Source organism: Malania oleifera, chromosome 1 (assembly GCF_029873635.1).
Source record: "Malania oleifera isolate guangnan ecotype guangnan chromosome 1, ASM2987363v1, whole genome shotgun sequence".
Lineage (NCBI taxonomy): Eukaryota > Viridiplantae > Streptophyta > Magnoliopsida > Santalales > Ximeniaceae > Malania > Malania oleifera.
In genome coordinates, this window is record NC_080417.1 from 5,428,204 (window position 1) to 5,448,975 (window position 20,772).

The window sequence follows — 20,772 nt, forward strand, 5'->3', positions numbered from 1 at the left end:
TTTGAGTTGACATCTGATTAGACAAACTCGTTATTATCATTGCCTTGTAGGAATGGCTAGACATTAATTAGTCTCTACCATCTTATATACCTAAAATTATTTATTTATAAGGTTCAATGAGACACATAAATCTCTATGCTCAATCACTTTATATTATACATGTATGCATTATACACAATAATACCATAGTCACCTTTCAAGAAAAGAATATGGTAGTTGTGTGCTCTAGTTCTTCTACTACGCATTGATGCATAGCCCTAACGCTTTGCATACTTAAATATTTGTCATGCAATAACAAGACATTAATGTGAGTTAAGTGATGTGCATGAGATTGTTATAAATGAGATTTTTTTTAACCAAATTGAAAATCTTTATTGATATGTCATCACTTTTGACGGAAGAAAGTCATGGTTACAAGACAAGCAATTTGGAGATTACAGATAATGAAATTAAAACCCTCCCAAAAACAACACCAACAACCAATCAAACTAAGACAACAATTTCAAACAATGCTAACTAAGAAATAAGTCTAAACAGACCTAGAAAAATCAAAAAAACTTTAAACAAATCTAAATCCACCAAAAAAAACTCGAGAGATGAACTAATGATGAAAAGAAGTGAGACCTAACCTATCCATCTGAAATATACCTTTCAAAGAACATGGTAAAAGATGTTATTCTTCGTAGATGATATTGTTTCTCATTTCTCCTTCTTTAGCGAGAAAATCAACCGCACTATTGCTTTCCCTATATTGAGGTATTACCATGAAATTCACTCCTTCTTAAATGAGGTATTTTGTCTATCATATGATAAAATCTTAATATACAAAGTACCTCTTATATGCATAAATGCAAAGCAGAGGAGTTGACGTCATAGTTGTAGAATAATCAAATTACTATAAAAGCTCAAATGCTTTCATTATATACATACATATATATTTCCTTCACTTGTCCTTTTTAATGAATGAAATGCAAGTATTTTCAATTACTTATTGGATTTGTAATGTAATATCCAATTCACCTAGTTAAAAGTTAGAACTAGTAAGCATAGCCCCTAATAATGACATTAGTAACTCTAAAATAAATTTTCAATCAACTATTTTTGTCAACAAATTTTCTTAATCGACGAGAAGAGAGAAACGCTAAACAGGCCGCAGGTTGGACAAATTTTCTTATTTTTCTCATTTTTGGAGTTTGCTTAAATGAAAATCAAATGAATAGCAGTAGATAAATATTCAAATCAATCCTAAGATCTTCCAGACAAGCTTTAGCTTTCAAATGAATTAGTTCTTTCTCATGGTATCAATCTAGAGTTCTAATCTCACTTATGGTGGGTCTGTACTTTACCCGTGTTTGGAAAGGTCTTGAATTTGAATTTATATTGTATTTGGGTAATATGTAACATTAAATGTATTTATTTTATTTGTTTCAAATTCACCTAAATTTAAATCCAAAGTTCAAAATCCATACTCGCAAAGGTAGCATTAGTGTCTTTTCAAATCCAATAAATACTTAAATGGGATTCAATTAAAAAATTCCTAGTAATTTAGTTTAAGCTTTTGCCTGCAATAAAGAAACATGAAACTTAAGGGACATACAAGTAGGATACATCATTTTGAGAAAAAAAAATTAGCCTTTGACTAATTAATAGTTGTTGCCTGTTCTTTTCACAAGATTGTTTTTTGTTTTTTTAAATTCTTTAGAGGATAAGATATATGTTTATAAAAATATGGAAGTATGAATTTGTTAAAGGTGAAGAATATTTTTTGTCTGATGAAAATATCTTCACTTTTTAAATTTATTTATACACAAAAAAATTTGTATAGGTCCATCTTAAGCATAATATTATATTTGACCATTAGGACAAAATTATACGCCTATGTAACCTACTATAATAAGTGTACATTATGCTTGATATAGTTAAATACACTAGATGGTGTACTCTAGTATAAGCGTATTGAAGGCATGATTTCTATTATCTAAATATTATATATGAAGACACTGTATTATTATAATCTAGAATTTCATTATAAAATAAAAGGAATATATTTTCTTATTTATTTACCCAAAATATTTTCAAAACTAAAAATGTTACAGCTCCATACCACTAAATTTAACTAATAATTTAAAAATGCACTTCACTCAAAAATTTTTAATCAAATGAAATGAGGGAAAATATGAGTACATGCATTTCCTTTAAAGAATCTGGTATAATCCTCAACCCAAAGTCATGGTAAGATAGCACAAAAAGGTTCGTATTTGTCAAATAAAAAATGCAAATTATGTATAATGAAGCAAGTACAACTTTAGGTATTAAATAATATAAAAAAAATCATTGAAGCCATTTGTTTTCAACTAGAGTCACACTAGGTAAATCTTGCAAAATGAACATATAAAGGGTGCAATAAAGCAATTACCAACTTTGGGTGTTAAATAATATAAAAAAATTATTGAAGTACTACGAGTAGGTCATAGATATTGTCATTTATATGGGGTAGGACATTGGCAGGCCTGAGGAGCTTGTTCTACTGATGTACTACGAGTAGGTCATAGATACTGGTGAATAGTGGTGTCTGTGTGGGCCACGTGTTGCGAAAGCCGAAATGGTACCTGTGTAGGCCACGTTATATCCTGTGTGGATAATGGTGCCTGTGTGGGCCATATTATGTATCCTTTGTGGATGGTGGCGCCTGTGTAGGTCATGTTATGTACCCTGTATAGATAGTGGTGCCTATGTGGGCCACGTGTAGATAAGGAGTACGTAGGTGCCTGTATGGGCCACGTACTGATATGTACGCAATTGCTCTATGAGAGTCATGTACTGAGGATATTGGAAGACGAAGTATGAAATGCATAATTCCTATGTAGATGTGGAGTGTGCATGTGAATTTAATTATAGCATAACAATAATAATGGAATAGCATATTGTGAATTCATGTGTGTGCATGCGGCAAGGTAAACATACCACCGGGGGCTTGCTGAAGAAGGCGAGTGCTCTGATAGGTAGTTTCTTGGTATCAGTGCAAAGGGATGCTACTTGTATGGACGGGTAATCATCCCGATCCCTGGAAACCTTCGCCTTTATAATAATAAAGATGTGTATACTGACGATGAGGTAATTCTTCACCTAAGGGCTTACTAAGTAAGGTGAGTGCTCTAGTAGGTAGGTTTTGGTACTAGAGTAAAGAAAAGCTACTTGTATGGGTGGGTAATCTTCTCTATCCTCGAGGATTTTCACCTGCATAAAAATTATGTACTTGTGCATATTGGATGTGTGTATGATATCAGACGTCAGTGATGTCAATAATGATGCGTTTTATCAGCTGTTATTGAAATTATATAAGAAACAGTTTATTTTGATATATGTGTGTGTGTGTGTGTGTGTGTGTATTAAAATTCATCTGCCACACACTGTTATAATTTATTCCACCTTTATTGAGAAGTGTCTCAACCTAGTGGATTATCAACTTTTCCAAGTTCTTCTGGAGATTGGGCTTGAAGGCCTGGGTTGGGACTGTTTTTTATAGTTTTCTTTTTGGGATATTGTGAGATACTGGTAAATATACAAATATATTTCTGCAGGGTTATGTTTTAAATGCTAGTTGTAGATACGAAAATATGGATGTTGTAGTGTTCATTTTTGGGATGTCATATAGAACTTTGGTATTTATTTGAGGTTATTTATTCATATTCCGCTGCGTGTATGTTAATTATGTTATCAGAGATTGAGGATTGAACACGTGGCACTCGGGCCCCACTTGGCGGGTTCGGGGCATCACAAGTATGAAAGGGGAGATAACCGAATTTGTTGAAGTGTTTGACATGCCAGCAGGTAAAGGCTGAGCACCAAAGACCGGCAGGACAGTTGCAGCCACTCCACGTTCCCAAGTGGAAGTGGGACCATATATCTATGGATTTCATCACAGGTTTACCGCTAGAGCTACATGAACAAAACGCCATTTGGGTGATTGCAGACCGACTGACGAAGACTGCCCACTTCCTACCTGTTAAAGTTAGCTACCCTATGAACAAACTGGCAGAGATTTACATTCAGAAGATAGTTCAACCTCATGAAGTGCTAGTATCCATAGTTTCAGACCGTGATCCACATTTCACATCATGGTTTTGGAGGAGTTTGTAGAAGGCTTTTGGATCTCAGTTATTATTCAGCACAACTTTTCATCCTCAGACTGACGGGCAGACGGGGAGGACGATCCAGATACTTGAGGATATGCTACGAGCGTGTGTGCTGGATTTTGGGGGTAGTTGGACCCAATTTATGTTGCTGGTTGAGTTCGCATATAATAACAGCTATTAGGCCAGCATTGGCATGGCACCTTACGAGGCGTTATATGGTAGAAGGTGTCGTATATGGTAGAAGGTGTCGTTCTCCGCTATATTGTGATGAAATGAGTGAGAGACGGGTTCTGGGACTAGAGTTGGTGCAGCAAGCGTATAATAAAGTCCGACTTATAGAAAGAATCATTGCAGCTCAAGAAGGTAGAAAAGCTACGCAGATACTTGCCACCGGAAGTTAGAGTTCGATGTGGGAGATCAGGAGTTTTTAAAATTAGCACTATTGAGAGGAGTTATGAGGTTTGGGAAGAAGGGTAAGCTGAGCCCTAGGTATATTTGTCCATTTAAGATACTTGAGAAAGTAGGTTCAATTGCCTGTAGGCTATCTTTACCACCAGCTCTATCCAAGATACATGACGTATTTCATATTTCAATGCTAAGGAAATACGTCCCAGACCCCTCCCACGTGATCAACTATGAGGAGATAGAGTTTAGAGATACATTGGCATATGAGGAAACACCAATGCAAATTCTAGACAGAAAAGAATAAGCATTGCGCACAAAGAGAATTCCATTAGTAAAAGTTCTATGGAGGAATCATATGGTAGAGGAAGCCTCATGGGAGTTATAGAAAGAAATATGACAGAAGTACCCACATTTGTTCAGTGGGGACCAGCATTAGACATAAAAGAATAGTAACATTCTGGTAAAATAAGTATAGTTGGTTTCATTTCATGCAGAGCAGAATGATATATGTATAAATAGTACATTAGATTATAGGTTAGGTAATGTTTTTGGTTTTGGGAGAATTTTCTTTTAAGTATGTGCATGTAATCTCCCAGAACCCTAAGTGTAACCACGGTATTTGTCCGCCACAAGTTAGGGTAATTAATAAAATAAGTAGTCTATTTTCCTCAGAGGATGGTATTTAACTCAAATAGCAACTCGTTTCTCCCCAGTTCGACGATCAGAAGCTACCACGATGATCCTGGGGAGATTCCTCAGAGGATGGTATTTAACTCAAATAGCAACTCGTTTCTCCCCAGTTCGATGATCAGAAGCTACCATGATGATTTCTATTACCAGAATATTATATATGAAGACACTGTATTATTATTATCTAGAATTTCATTATAAAATAAAAGGAATATATTTTCTTATTTATTTACCCAAAATATTTTCAAAACTAAAAATATTACACCTCCATGCAACTAAATTTAACCAGTAATTTAAAAATTCACTTCACTCATAATTTTTAATCAAATGAAATGAGGGAAAATATGAGTACATGCATTTCCTTTAAAGAATCTGGTATAATCCTCAACCCAAAGTCATGGTAAGATAGCACAAAAAGGTTAGTATTTGTCAAATAAGAAATGTAAATTATGTATAATGAAGCAAGTACAACTTTAGGTATTAAATAATATTAAAAAATATCATTGAAGCCACTTGTTTTCAACTAGAGTCACACTAGAGGTAAATCTTGCAAAATGAACACATAAAGGGCGCAATAAAGCAATTACCAACTTTGGGTGTTAAATAATATAAAAAAACTATTGAAGCAACACAATTTTGTTTCAAATGGAGTTGCACTAAAGGGCAATCTTGCAAAATGAACACTCAAGGATGAGAGGAGATGTTGCTTCTAAAGGATCCTCTTATGCTTAAGTCAATAAAAGAAACAGAAAGAAAATGACAAGGCAGTATCTTTAACCTTTTTTATGGGTCTGCTTCTTTGAATAGAGTCGAACTAGTGTGAAGTGATTATCTTAGGCTAGCCCATATTAAAATTATGGTATTTGCCCTTTGTTATGCATGTTTTTAAATTGCCTTTTTATTCTAGGCCACATAAAGCTATTTCATTGTGAGTAGTATTTGTTGTATGCACCAATAGCCAAAACTAAGTAGGACATTTTCTATTTTGTTGTTCATACTAAAATTTTGTTAACAAAAGTGAAGTCAAGTAATGTCATACAAATATTATATTTATTACATGCATAAGTCCATAGAAAGTTGAAAAATTAGTTCTTAAGGAGGTAAAGAATATGATGACTTAATTCTTAAATGCCCCAATTATAAGTTTGTAAACTAGGAAGTAACAATTTAGAATGACTTGCTTATGATGTAAGTGTGACTATGATGTAAGACGGGAATGGTCGACCTAGTCATACGATTCAATTCTCACACAAGTACATACACTCAAAACACATCGGATTAAGAATTCAATTAACTAACATAAACACCATAAATTATGTTACCTTTCACATGTTGTCGGATTTTTGAAAAGGTGTATGTGTTTGTTCATAAAATAAGTCCCAAGAGTAAATATGTTAATTTTAAAGTCAAGATTACAAGTTCTAAGCTAGCAAACTAATATTCATACAATTGATATTAGCTAGCAAGTATCAGTATTGAAATCGAAAGATTTAATTGGGTTATGCAAATATGGAATTTTAGGCTACTAGCAATGGTTCACAAAAATAAATAAGGATTTAAGAAAATACTAAATTTACTAAGAGATTCATTGGATGACTTAACATTGTTCAACGTGAGTTAGATCATGCCGTAAATCCTTCGAACAAGCTTTGAAGCACCAAAATAAATGCAGTTATGGAGTATCGGTAAGAAGTTGTCGTGTGGGTGTATAATGATGGGGCCATGTAGGTGTTGGATGGGGGTGGCCGTGTGGGTGACAGGGAGGAGATGGTGATGATGTCGTTGGGTAGAGTGGTCTCTCACCACTTGATCTCCGAGGAGAACGTCGTAGCCTCACACTACACAATCGACATTCATTCAATATACAAACATAACTGCTATAAGAGTTCTTACAATGAAATATATATAGCTAGCATAGGCGGACAAGACATTAACTAGCTTACACTTCCCACACAAACATGGGAGACAAACATAATAAATACTAACACTAACTACAAACATATTAAATACTCTCACAACTTACTAAACTCACATACAAGCTTAGTTGTCTTGTAATATTTTCAAATTAAATATGAGACATATGCCAAAGGGGAGGCCCAAAACTGTGCGGGCCCCATGGAGCCGTGTGGAGCCCACATAGGTCTTGAAGTGGATCATGCTTCAATACTTCACTTGGTCTTCAAGCACCTAATAATCTTGAAATAAAATATCCAAGCAAATACAATTCCAAAATAATAAAGTCTTCAACAACTGTCTTCCATCAAAAGTAGATGGTCTTCAAGAAATCTCATGTGTACCTACAAAACAGTCATGAATAATAGTGGACATCTAGAGGTCGTCCATATATCACCATGTCAGCAAAGGAGTGGACATCGTGTTGACCTTATAGGTCATACCTGGTTTTGATAATGACAAATACTCTTGGTATTTGTTGACTTTCAAGTTTGTGTGCAGGATCATACTAAGTTGGATCACATTGATAGCATGCAGCAATTTGAAGAAATATGAAGACCACGACACATTTATTATTTGTTGTAATATTATTGGGTCTGTAATAATTTCATTTCAAATGGGTCTGTAATAATCTGCATATCATGGATATAGGACTATAAGCTCAAGACCTTAGGGATCATCCTTCGGTCGACTAACGCCGAATTTTTTTAGCAAGCAAAAATACCTTAAAAAGACCTTAGGTCCTTGCACAATTACATAACATAGTCTCCAATATTACATATATTAATGAGGGGAAATAATTGAAGAGAATAAGACATAAATGGTCAAATTTGTGAGGATTCGAATGACCGAACGCTTAGAATTCAAAACACCTCGGGCGACCGAACCCTTGACTAGTTAGAAGGTTGACTTAGTTTCGAGCGACCGAACCATTTTGATCGTAGTGTCCATGAGCGACCGAACCATTACTCTAACATTTTCCCACCAACTCGACAGCTCGAACTTCATGTTCAAAAATGTCTCGGGCTACCGAACACATGAGTTCGGCAGACCGAACTCAAGACCAGGTGACCGAACCACGGTATTTTGAAATCGCCTTCAGTTTAGTGGACTAAACCCTTATTCAGGCACCCCGAACATTCAAAAATGAATTTTTCTATTGTGTCTGTTCGGGCGACCGAACTTCAAGTCAGGTGCTCGAAACTCTTGGGTTGCACAATTTTTCGCCGCGCTTAAAAGGGGTTAAACGAGGTTAATTTTCCTAAACATTTTTAAAATAAATTTAATAATTACCCTTGAGTCCCCAACTATCAACATTTTGGGCATCTTTATATATATGTCCTTATTTGCCCTGATTAGGGAGTGATTAGCAAATATGATTAACTAGAAATCCTGTCAAATTTCCTAAGCCTTATTTGTTCATTCAAACCCTGTACACTCATATACTTCCATTCTTTTGAGAAATCAAAGTCTTGTGAGTGTTTATATATTGTTCTACATTGCTAGAAACTCTCATTATATTAGTTGATATTTGATTTTCATATTGAGATTTAAGCAAAGATTTTTTCGCTGATTTAATTTGATAAATCTGAGTATGGGAAAAATCTTATAGTTAAGTGGGTCTTTGCATTGTTATTGCAATACTCATTTGGGCTTGTATTTTTGGTTGTGCAAAAATCTTTTTACAAGATTATTTTTTAATATCTCCTTATGCGTGAATATTGAGAAAATATTGTTTAGAGATATTTAGAATACTCTTAGTAGAAATCTTTGAATCCCTAAACCTTGATTGAGATTTATCTTTACATAGTTTCAAATATTAGCTTGTTAATACACTCCTGTGCTTAATTGAACATTGATATTAGATTGAGTATTTTTGCACACGTATTGCACTGAGCTTATAGTTCCTATCTGTTTGAGGTGCATTGATTAGTGCTTGTGCTTAGTGGTACATATCTGCTTGTGTAAGAAGCATTTCTGTGTACGTAGATTTTTATATCTGTTGTGTTCCAGGCGTGGGCATGAAGAGGGAGACTAGCCCTATTGAATAGTTCCAGATTGGCTTAAACCCAGTTAGGAATGCTAGGTGCACCATCCTGGTAAGGTGTGCTTATATGTTAAGGTCAGCCCTGTTAATTGACCTATATAACCGATGCCGCTCCACCATTAAGTGAGCATTAGTGGAATCATCGGGCTTGCGAGTTAGAGGCGGGGACGTAGGCAGTATTGATTGAACCCCCGATATCATATCGTGTGTGCACTGTTTATATTTTCGCAATTTATTTATTGCACATGAATGTTATATTTACTATATTGTGAATGCTATGCATGATTTAATTTCCGCACATTATATTTATCTACGCATTTGGAATTACATAGACAGACCTTAGGTTGTGCACATACTGCTGCTGGATAGTTTAACCTAGAAGATAAATTTTTAAATTTCCAATTCACCCCCCTCTTGGGAATACACCAAAGGCAACACATCAGGAGGTCGTCCACGTGTCACCATATTGGCAAAGGAAATGGGTTAGGCATGTTAATCCCCATCATCTCTCCCGAGCCAAAGAGAATTCTTCTCCAAAGAATGAGAAGTGATGTACTGTGAATACAACTCTGAGTTGAGATGAATGAGGTCTTCTTTAAGTATCCAACTCCTCTCAAAAAGTGGTTTTCCTCTCCACTTGATCAAGAACTTTTGGTATAATCCTGCTCATGTGAATGTTGTCTTGTCATCTAATATCTCTTCAATCTCATCAAGTTTCTTTGGTATGGGTAAAGGTTGAGGCAAAGGTAACTTTGGGGCTTCATGTAGAGACCCACAGAATTAAGATATTTAAATAATGGAAGAAAGAGGGAAAATAGGAATTAAAAATAACAGTCTCGTCAACGAAAACAGAGAATTCATCGACGATAGCACATGAGGGACTTGTCGACGTGGACGTGTCTCGTCGATGAGAGGATACCGAGAGGTTGTTTTGGCAACTCTGAATTTCATCGATGAGGAGGAGAGTTCATCGATGAAGACCAGTGTATAAATAGCCCTCAACGCGATTATTCAGCTGATTTTCGCGCAGAAACTCTTCTCTATTTCTCCTCTTCGTATCTCCTCCCTTCTCTTTAAGTTTCTGGGCCGAATTTAGGCCGGTTCGACGATCTAAAGTCACCACGACACTCCTGGGGAAGTTCTCTACATATTTGCTGGAGTGGATCATTGGTGGGGTTAGTTTGAAATTCATCCCTTATTTAAGGTAAGACTATTTATTCAGAATTTGGTCTTCCATAGTTATAGGAAATGTTATTCATGGAAAATTATTGAATTTTAGTTATGGGAGTTGTCGTTTTTAGGGTGTTGAACGAGGAACCCTACAAGTGCAGGACCAGTGATTTCTAGGGGGTTTCTTTTCAGAAATCAAGTAAGGGAATAAACTAAAGCAGTTATTTTCCATGCAAATTATTATTATTTATCAGCAAATAAATTTTCAGGAAAGCATGTATTATATTTGTGTATTATTGAGAAAATGCATATTTGGGAAAATACTACTATTATGTTGAAATATATATATTAGTATGAAATGCCAGAAAATGTGATTTTAGAATAGAATGTATGGTTTTATACAGCATTGTGTGGCATGAATATTATTTTACGTGGGAAGTATTATGATATGGCAATTTTATAAATAAAGTATGGTTTTAGAGATTATGAAATAATGCAGTACATTATGGTTTTAAAATACATGATAAATGAATTATTTATTCATAATTATGTATGAAATGTTCGGTGCAAGGCCGTGATTGATAACCGGCACAAGGCTGTGTAGTATGTATGATTTCGGCGCAAAGCCATATTTATGAATGTTCGGCGCAATGGCGCAAACATGAAAGAAATTGGCACAAGGCCGTATGTATGTATGTATGTATGTATGTATGTATGTATGTTATTACAGAAAATGCTATCAATCTATTTATGTTAGACAGATATACTATCATGCATTATATGTTATCAGAACGTGGATGATAGTTCAGTTCAGTTTCAGGAGCACAGTACCGTAGCTATACATATCAGATATTTATGTTTAGACTTGTGCTAACCACCTTACAAGTAGAGGGCGTGGGAGATGGATAATCGATGTGACTTTCAGTGTAGAGTTGTAGACGTCCACCTGGCAATTCGGACCATGGTGTGGCGGGCCCATCGTACTTACAAACATTTTTGATTCAGCAGTGTTCGGCCAGCAATTGTCGGGTCCCGCCTTCGGGCTGCACAATCCATCATGGGGGGTAATACATGACATCAGTTAGTTATACATCTTAGGCAAATTACAGTATTATTAGTTATATCAGACATTTCATGATCAGTATAAATTATTAGAAATTATGAGAGTATATGATTATTCAGTATGTTATGATGAATGTTTTCCAACATACGAAATGTACTGTATATGTATTATAGCATTAAATATCCATGTTGTCACACAACTGTGTTTAGTTTATTTTCCCATACTAAGAAATCTCACCCCCCAAAACTTAAATAATTTTCATGAAACCCAGAAAGACCAGCAGATTGAGGCCGTCGTTGAGATAGGTTGATACTACCCCACTAGGAGGGTAAGTTTTGATCTAAGAATAGGAGATGTATGTTGTGAGTTCCTAAATATGTATAAATTTTTGTATTTTGGAGATTGTATATAAACATAGTGTTTTGGATTATAGTTGACTCTGGTATTATGTATTTTGTGGTTATGAGAATATGATTTACACTTACTACTACCTAAGTATCCGCTGTGTATGACAGGTGTGTCCCCGGTACCGACGGGTTCGGATTGACTATGTTATCAGATATGTTTTATTACATTATTAGATAAGCAGGTCGTTACAGTTTGGTATCAGAGCCTAGGATACTAGGTTATGTAGACTCTAGAATGCAGTAGTAATAATACCATAGTATAGGATCTAAGTTGCAGGATTGAACCTTGAATTAAGATCACGAGAGATGAATTAATTAGGAATATATTATATTGGTTGGATGATATGTATAGTGAAAGGGTTCTATGTTAAGTTATTTGTTTTTCAGGATGGACCCTTGTGGCAGTAGTGCCCATGCCAGTGGGAATGAGGGTGCTGGACCCTTAGGCGCTACGGGTAGTGATTCAGATACAGTTTTACGCAGCGTGGCACAACAAGTCATGGCTGAAATTGTCAGGAGTTCAAGGGAACAGGGTAGTCCATCGGCAGGCCACGGTAGATCAATAGAGAAATTCATTAAGATGAATCCTCTGACTTTCTCAGAAGGAACTAATCCTGCAGTCGCTAAAAATTAGGTGTAAGAGATTGAGAAAGTGTTTGCAGTGCTGTAGTGTACAGAGGAGCAGAGGGTGTTGTTTGCTACTTACAGATTGAAAGGAGAGGCCAAGAGACGGTGGACGGCGGTGAAACTCCTAAAGCAGCAGAGGACAGTACCTATGGAGATGACGTGGGAGCGATTTAAGGAGATATTCTTTGACAGGTATTTTTCGGCTTCGTCTAGGAAGCTAAGATTGAGGAGTTCCTGAATCTGAAGCAGGGACAACAGACAGTGCACCAGTACGCGGCGAGGTTCATCGAATTATCTCATTTCGCCTCGTACATTATTCCAGATGAGGCGAAAAAGGTATGACAATTTGAAAGAGGTATGAGGAGAGAAATATATAAATAGGTGTCGATACTGAAGTTGCAGGAATTTGCTGAGCTAGTAGATAGGGCCACTATAGTAGAGGTTAGAGAGCGTTTGGAGGCTGAGGAGCAGAGGCAGAAGAAAAGATCCACACCTTCTGGTTCCTAGTAGGGAGTTGATCATGGTTCGTGGAAGAGAGTTGGCTACTATAGAGACCAGAGGCAAGAGACAAGGAATCATGGTTTTCAGGGTATGTAGCCACTTCCAGCTTGCCTGACTTATGGGAAGAGACACCCGCGGGAGTGTTGTGCCGGGCGAGGTATTTATTACCGGTGTGGGGAGCCAGAGCATGTGATGAGGGATTGTCAGGCTTAGATTAGTGTTACTTCTACTCCTAGATCTACTCGAAGAGGCTATCAGGCACCACGTGGAGGCCAATAGAGGAATATGGCTCCAGCCAGAGTTTTTACTCTGACACTGGGTGATACTGTGACAGCCGGCGATGTGGTGATAGGTACGGTTAATATGTTTTTGTTTAAAGTTATTGCACTATTTGACTCAAGGGCCACACACTCGTTTGTATCTGTGGGATGTGTTAAATTGTGTGGGGCTGAAACACAATCACTAGATGTTGAATTATTAGTGGCTACACCGACAGGATCACCAGTGAGGTGTAATAGGATGCTCCGTGGTTGTCCAATTGATGTTCAGGGGAGAACTTTATCTGCTGATTTGGTGGTGCTGGACATGCATGGGTTTGATATCATTTTTGGCATGGATTGGCTAGTAGCTAACTTTGCCAGTATAGATGGTCGTGCGAGAGAAGTGATATTCAGACCTCCAAGGAAACCAGAATTTAGATTTACAGGGTCACGAGTGCAATCTTTACCTCAGATGTTTCAGCCATACAGGCGAGGAGACTGCTCCAGAGTGGTTGCCAGGGATTTGTGGCTTTTGTGAAGGAAATGTCAGAGAATGAAATGAAGCTTATTAATACGCTTATAGTGAAAGAATTTACAGATGTGTTTCCAGATGAAATACCAGGTTTGCCACTTGATCATGAGGTAAATCTCCCTATTGATCTACGTCTAGGTACAGCACCGATTTCTAAAGTACCGTATCGAATGGCGCCGGTAGAATTGGCAGAATTGAAAGATCAGTTGCAAGATTTACTTGATAAGGGTTTTATATGACCTAGTGTATCCCCATGGGGAGCTCCAATACTATTTGTGAAGAAGAATGACGAGTCTATAAGGACGTGCATAGATTACAGGGAGATTAATAAGGTGATAATCAAGAACAAGTATCCTCTACCCCGCATAGATGTTTTGTTTGACTAGCTCTGGGGTACATAGGTGTATTCTAAGATCAACCTCAGGTCAGGCTACCATCAAGCAAGGGTAAGAGCGGAAGATGTATCGAAGACGGCTTTCAGAACTAGGTATGGGCATTACGAGTTCCTTGTTATGCCATTTGGCTTGACGAATGCTCCTGCTATAATTATGGACTTGATGAATATGATTTTTCATCCATACTTAGACTAGTTTGTTGTTGTTTTTATTGATGATGTACTAGTCTATTTAAGGAGCTGTGGGGAGTATAAGATACATTTGAGGCAGGTTTTGCAGACACTCGGGGAGAAGAAGCTGTATGCCAAGTTCAGTAAATGTGACTTCTGGCTCGAGAAAGTTGTGTTTTTGGGGCATGTTATCTTAGGGGACAGAATTTCTGTGGATTCTAGTAAGATTGATAGGGTAGTTAATTGGGCTAGACCGAGGAACGTCTAAGAGATCAGGACTTTCTTGGGGTTAGCTAGTTACTACCGTCATTTTATCGAGGGGTTCTCAGCTTTATTAGGGTCTCTGACACAACTGACTAGGAAGAATATCAAATTTGAATGGGATGACAGCTGTGAGTAGAATTTTCAGGAATTAAAGCAAAGGCTAGTCACAGCGCCAGTACTGATCATCCCATCAGGGGGTGAGGGTTATGTTATTTACAGTGATGCGTCTTTGAAGGGACTTGACTGTGTATTGATAGGGCATGGCAGGGTGGTGGCATATGCTTCTAGATAGTTGAAAGAGTATGAGAAGAACTACCCTACCCATGATCTTGAATTGGTTGTAATTGGACACGCATTGAAGATTTCGAGGCATTACCTGTATGGCGAGCGGTTTGAGATTTTCTCTGACTACAAGAGTTTAAAATACTTTTTCACTCAGAAAGAATTGACTATGAGACAGAGAAGGTGGTTAGAGTTAATTAAAGATTTTGATAGTACTATCAGTTACCACTTAGGGAAAGCAAACGTGGTAGCTGATGCACTGAGCAGGAAGTCTGTGGAATCAACATTGGCGGCTATGGAGATCCAGTATTCGATCATGATGGATCTGGATAGACTCGACATCAAATTGATCAAGAGTGATCCTCAGGCATGTGCCTCCAGTTTAGTAGTGCAACCTACTCTGCAGGAAAGGATTAAAGCCACTCAAAAGGAAGACCCATAATTAGCAGAGGTGATAGATAGAGTGCACACTAGTCAGGGGGAGGAATTCTACATTACAGATGACAGAGCTTTACGGTTCCATTCCAAATTGTGTGTTTTTGCTGATACTGACATCAAGAAGGCCATCTTAGAGGAGGCTCATAAATTTGTATACACAGTTCATCCCGACAATACTAAAATGTATAGAGATCTGCGAGAGTTTTATTGGTGGAATGGGATGAAGAAGGAGATCATTGAGTATGTAGCTCAGTGCTTGGTATGCCAGCAGGTAAAAGCTGACAACCGGAGGCCGGCAAGTCAGTCGCAGCTGCTATTTATCCCAGAGTGGAAGTGGGATCATATATCTATGAATTTTGTTTCAGGACTGCCGTTGACATCGCATGGCTAGAATGTGATTTGGGTGATTGTAGACCGATTGACTAAGACCGCCCATTTCCTCCCTATCAAGATCAACTACTCCCTCAACCGTTTGGCGGAGATTTATGTTCAGGAGATAGTACGTTCTCACGGGGTGCCAGTATCTATTGTGTTAGATCGAGACCCGCGTTTTACGTCATGTTTCTAGAGAAGCTTACAGGAAGCTTTATGGTCTCAGTTGTCATTTAGTATAACATTTCATCCTCAGTCAGACGGGCATATTGAGAGGACGATACAGATATTGGAAGATATGCTTCGGGCGTGCGTATTAGATTTTGGGGGTAGTTGGACTCAGTTTATGCCGCTGGTAGAGTTTGCGTATAATAACAATTATCAAGCCAGCATTGGTATGATACCATTTGAGGCTCTATACAGTATGAGATGTCATTCTCCTTTATATTGGGATGAGATGGGTGAGTAGTGAGTTGTGGGACCAGAATTAGTGCAGCAAGCATATGATAAGGTTCGGCTTATCAGGGATAGAATCAGTGTAGCTTAGAGCCGACAGAAGAGTTATGGTGATAATTGTCGCAGGAATTTGGAATTCGATGTTGGAGATCATGTATTTTTGAAGATAGCTTTGTTGAAAGGGGTTATAAGGTTTGGAAAGAAGGGTAAACTTAGCCCTAGGTTCATCGGCCCATTTAAGATTTTAGAAAAAGTGGGACCGGTTGCCTACAGGTTAGCTTTACCGCCTATGCTATCCAAGATGCAAACGTATTCCACGTTTCTATATTGAAGAAATACGTCCCAGATCCTTCTCATATTATCAATTATGGTGAATTAGAGTTCAGTAATTTACTAGTTTATGAGGAGGAATCAGGTGAAATTCTAGATAAAAGAGAACAGGAATTGTGTAACAAGAAGATTCCTCTAGTAAAGGTTCTATGGAGAAATCACACGATAGAAGAGGCTTCTTGGAAGCTCGAGGAACAGATAAGACAGAAATACCCACAGTTGTTCCACGAGGTTTAGTCATGATAAAAAAAAAATGTAAGTAATTGTATAATATTTCTTTTGCAGGTACATGTAATAATTTAGTTAGTAAGTAATATTTAATTTTGGGGGAGTTTTTATTTTACTTATGTAATCTCCCATGACTTGGAATGTAACCACGGTATTCCTCTACCATAAGTGAGGGTAAGTAATAAAATAAGTAGACCATTTTGCCTTTAAGGGATCATGAACTATATGAATAGCAAATTTCTGGGATGAAATTTTATAAGGAGGGGAGAATGTAGTGACCCAGAGATTTAAGATATTTAAATAATGGATGAAGGAGGGAAAAGAGGAATTAAAAGAATAATTAATAGGGTCTCGTCGACGAAGGCAGGGAATTCATCGACGAGAGGCTACCGAGAGGGTGTTTTGGCAACTCTGAATTTCGTCGACAAGGCGGAGAGTTTGTCAACCAACTTCCTTAACGTGTAATAAGCCTGATTTACTTCAAATTTTCTCTTTTTTTTTTTATCTAAAATCTTTTTTTTTTTTTGCATATGAATAGCCGAAATCCAAATGACTTTCCAAATTACCTATTAGTGCATAGGTTTTTTTGAAATTAAGGTTTTTCATCTTAGTTGAAACCTTGTGCAACCAACATTGTTTAGTTGCGACCAACAATGCATTTTCATATTCATTTAGTTCCAATACTTATATGATTAATAGCCTAGGTTGCAATAAAACCTAACAAGTAGTTGCATAAAGATCTAACCTAGGTGTATCCCCGTTTTGTGAGGGATAAACCTCTACAAGGCATCCAATGTTTTGTGGTGTAAATTACATCTCTTGGAAACAAATAATGAGTGTTTTTATCCAAACCATGAATTGGAGAGTTTGAAGAGTGATTGCTCAAAGGAATTATGTTCCTATGAAAATTGTTAATAATGAATAAATTCCCAAACTAGAGAATGAAAAGAATGACAATGTCATTAAGCAAATACTAATAAATTTTAGTGCTATGAACGCTTTGTATTGTACTTTAGATTCTAATGAATTTAATATCATGACCTATCAAAATGCTAAGGAAATTTGGGAAGAATTAGAAAATACATATGAAGGAATCGAAGAGAAGAAGGCAAAAGTTAATTCAAAGGACTAAAATCATTTTTGGAATGAAAAAACCCCAAAACAAGATTCTCGAAATCCCCTTCTTTTCTTCTGCAGCAGCATTAATGTGCGATTTTATCTATTAATAACTTCCCATATTCAAATATCTTCAACACTAAAGTTGTGAGATTTTTTCTTAACTTTTTGTTGATACCAAGATCGTCTTATTTGGAGTTCTTTAGTAAAAGTTATGCCCCAAATATTGAAGGGTGTTCAGGAAGATCACAGTTGAAATTTCTAAGCAGTTCGAGCGACCGAACCTCAAGGTTCAGTCGACTGAACTTAGACTTCAGTCAATTGAATGGTTACTGTTAGTTTGAAAATCCTGATTTAATTGGTTTGAGTGATCGAACATATGGTTCAGTCACCCAAAGTGCTGTGATAAGTGTAGCAACAGGTTGAAAATCTTTTCGATTCTTAAATATAATGTTACCAAAACACGCAAAAATGACTATAATTCAAAAGATGATAGGAAAAGCTAACCTTAAATGTGTTTTGAATAAGAGATTACACCTATCATTGAATTTCAAGGGTGATTTGCGTCATTCTTGCTAAAAAGCTTTTTTTGTGTTCATATTTTCAAGCTTATAGCTTTTAAACCAGAAAACCTAGCCTAAATCTTTGAGCTTCATAGCAACATCAACATGAGATTTACTTACATGAATTCCTATTATACAATACACTTAACAACCTATCTAGGTCTTAATGTCCTTAAGTGTGGTCTTCATCCAAGTTTTTCTTCAATAACCATCTTTCATTTACTTGTGTGCTTCATGGCTTTTTAATTTGTATCTTTCATTGTACTTTTATGCTGTAATACCTGTAAACACACTTGCTAGTACAATTAGATGCCTTAATTTGTTATTATCAAAACGAAATTAAGCCTTTTTAGGCCAACAAACCAAACAAGCATAGATAACTGAACAACTAGTTCTCTAACTTGTCTTTTTTATTTTGAAAAATAGAGTCACCATTTCATTTTAATTTTTGAAAAAAGCAAAATAATTAAAAAACTTTCTAAAAGAGATTAGGTTCTGGAAAACATTTGTGAGTAGAGAAGGGAAATGTTTTAAATTCTTTTAATTTGAATTTAAAACAATAGCACCATAAAACATTCATTCCTTGAATGGTCGTACTTACCTTGTGTGTGTATCTCCTCGTAAATAAGTTTCTAAAATAAAACAATTAAAATTTGGAAAATTTTTTAAAAAACCATTTTTGAAAACCAAGCAATCGATCGTCCTCCACACTTTTCCATTTTCTTGTTTGCTCATTTAAAAAAACTTCGCGCCATTAATCCCATCGTCCTCCACACTTTTCCATTTTCTTGTTTGCTCATTTAAAAAAACTTCGCGCCATTAATCCCCTTTGAAAAGGCTTTTCATAGGATTATGTCGAGGTTTGAACCTCATAAGAATCCTACTACTTGAGTGTCTAATCAAATCAAACATAAAAATGCACAACATAAAAGAGAGAAGAAGAAGGGATTTTTGTTTTTCTTTTAAGTTTTGTTTTTTTAACACTTTTTTAAGCAGGTTGGCGGATCTCCGTCGGATAAACCCAACCTGTTTAGGGGACGAACATAAAATATAAAATCATATTCGACTCATTTAACAAGCGGTTCGATTATAATTCGGCTAAAACGGATTAGATTCGGTTCGGATTAACTTTGTATCCATTTTACCAAGTCTAACTGCACTTTTTTTTCTTTTCCAAATTTTTTTTTTTTTTTAAAAAGTTAATTTGTTTGATTCAATAGTGGTAGCTGATAGGGGTGGCAAAACGGGTCGAAATCTGATAGATCACTCGTGAGTCGCCCATTTAAATTAGGTTTGGATTTAATACAAGGCTACCCATTTATACACGGGTCAATCCGAATTCGACCCGTTCAATAAACAGATTGAGCGAGTTTGGATCGGACATCGGTTAGGTGACCCGTTTATCTATATGTGTATATATATACCCCACGCCACGACATCTCATGACCCCCATCCCACTAGGGTGGTAAAATAGGTCGAAACCCGATTAGTGAACTGTGACCCGTGACCCACTTGTTTTAACCGAATTTGAATTTAATACAAGTTGATCCGTTTATACACGGGTCAATCCGGATCCAACTTGTTTATTAAATGGATTAGGTAGATTTAGGGGTGATTTGTTTAAAATTAAATAAAATAATATTTTTTTTAAAAAGTATCATTTTATATGAAATATTTTTAAGTCTTTAAATTAAATAAATTATACTTTATAAATAGGAAGCCATTTATGATCCATTCAGTAATCATCCCTTAATAAATGAATCGAACCGAACCTCAGTCTATTTAACTTGGATCCCTTTATGATTCGTACGAACTTGATCCACAGCCCACCCCCGCGGGTAGGGGTGGCAAAACGGGCGGGTGGGATGGGTCCTGGCGGGTCACCAATGGGCTGGGTCATAAACGGGCCGGGTCATAAACGGGTTGATGTTAAATGGGTCACATAGATGCCAACCCTAACCCGCCCGTCTAATAAACGGGTGGGTAACGGGTCACCCGTTTAAAATATATAATTTATTTAATTTAAAATTTTTCAAAAAATTCCATATAAAATGACTTTAAAAAAAAAATACTGCATTATCTTTATTAATGCAGGACTGTGGAGGTTGGAGCCTGGAGGTGTGGACTGTGGAGGCTGGAGGTGTGGCTTGATCCGGGACCGTGAGTTCGCAGCACCGGAACCGCAACAGGTAGCAGCGCACCAAAGTAGAGCCGGAGAGGAGAGGATTGAGAGAGTGAGAGCTGAGAGGAGAGTCGTGGGCCGCAGCGTCGCAGCGCACCAGAGATCCAGAGGAGATGAGAGGATTGAGAGGGTGACAGCTGAGAGGAGATCTGAAGAGGAGAGGATTGAGAGAGTGAGAGCTGAGA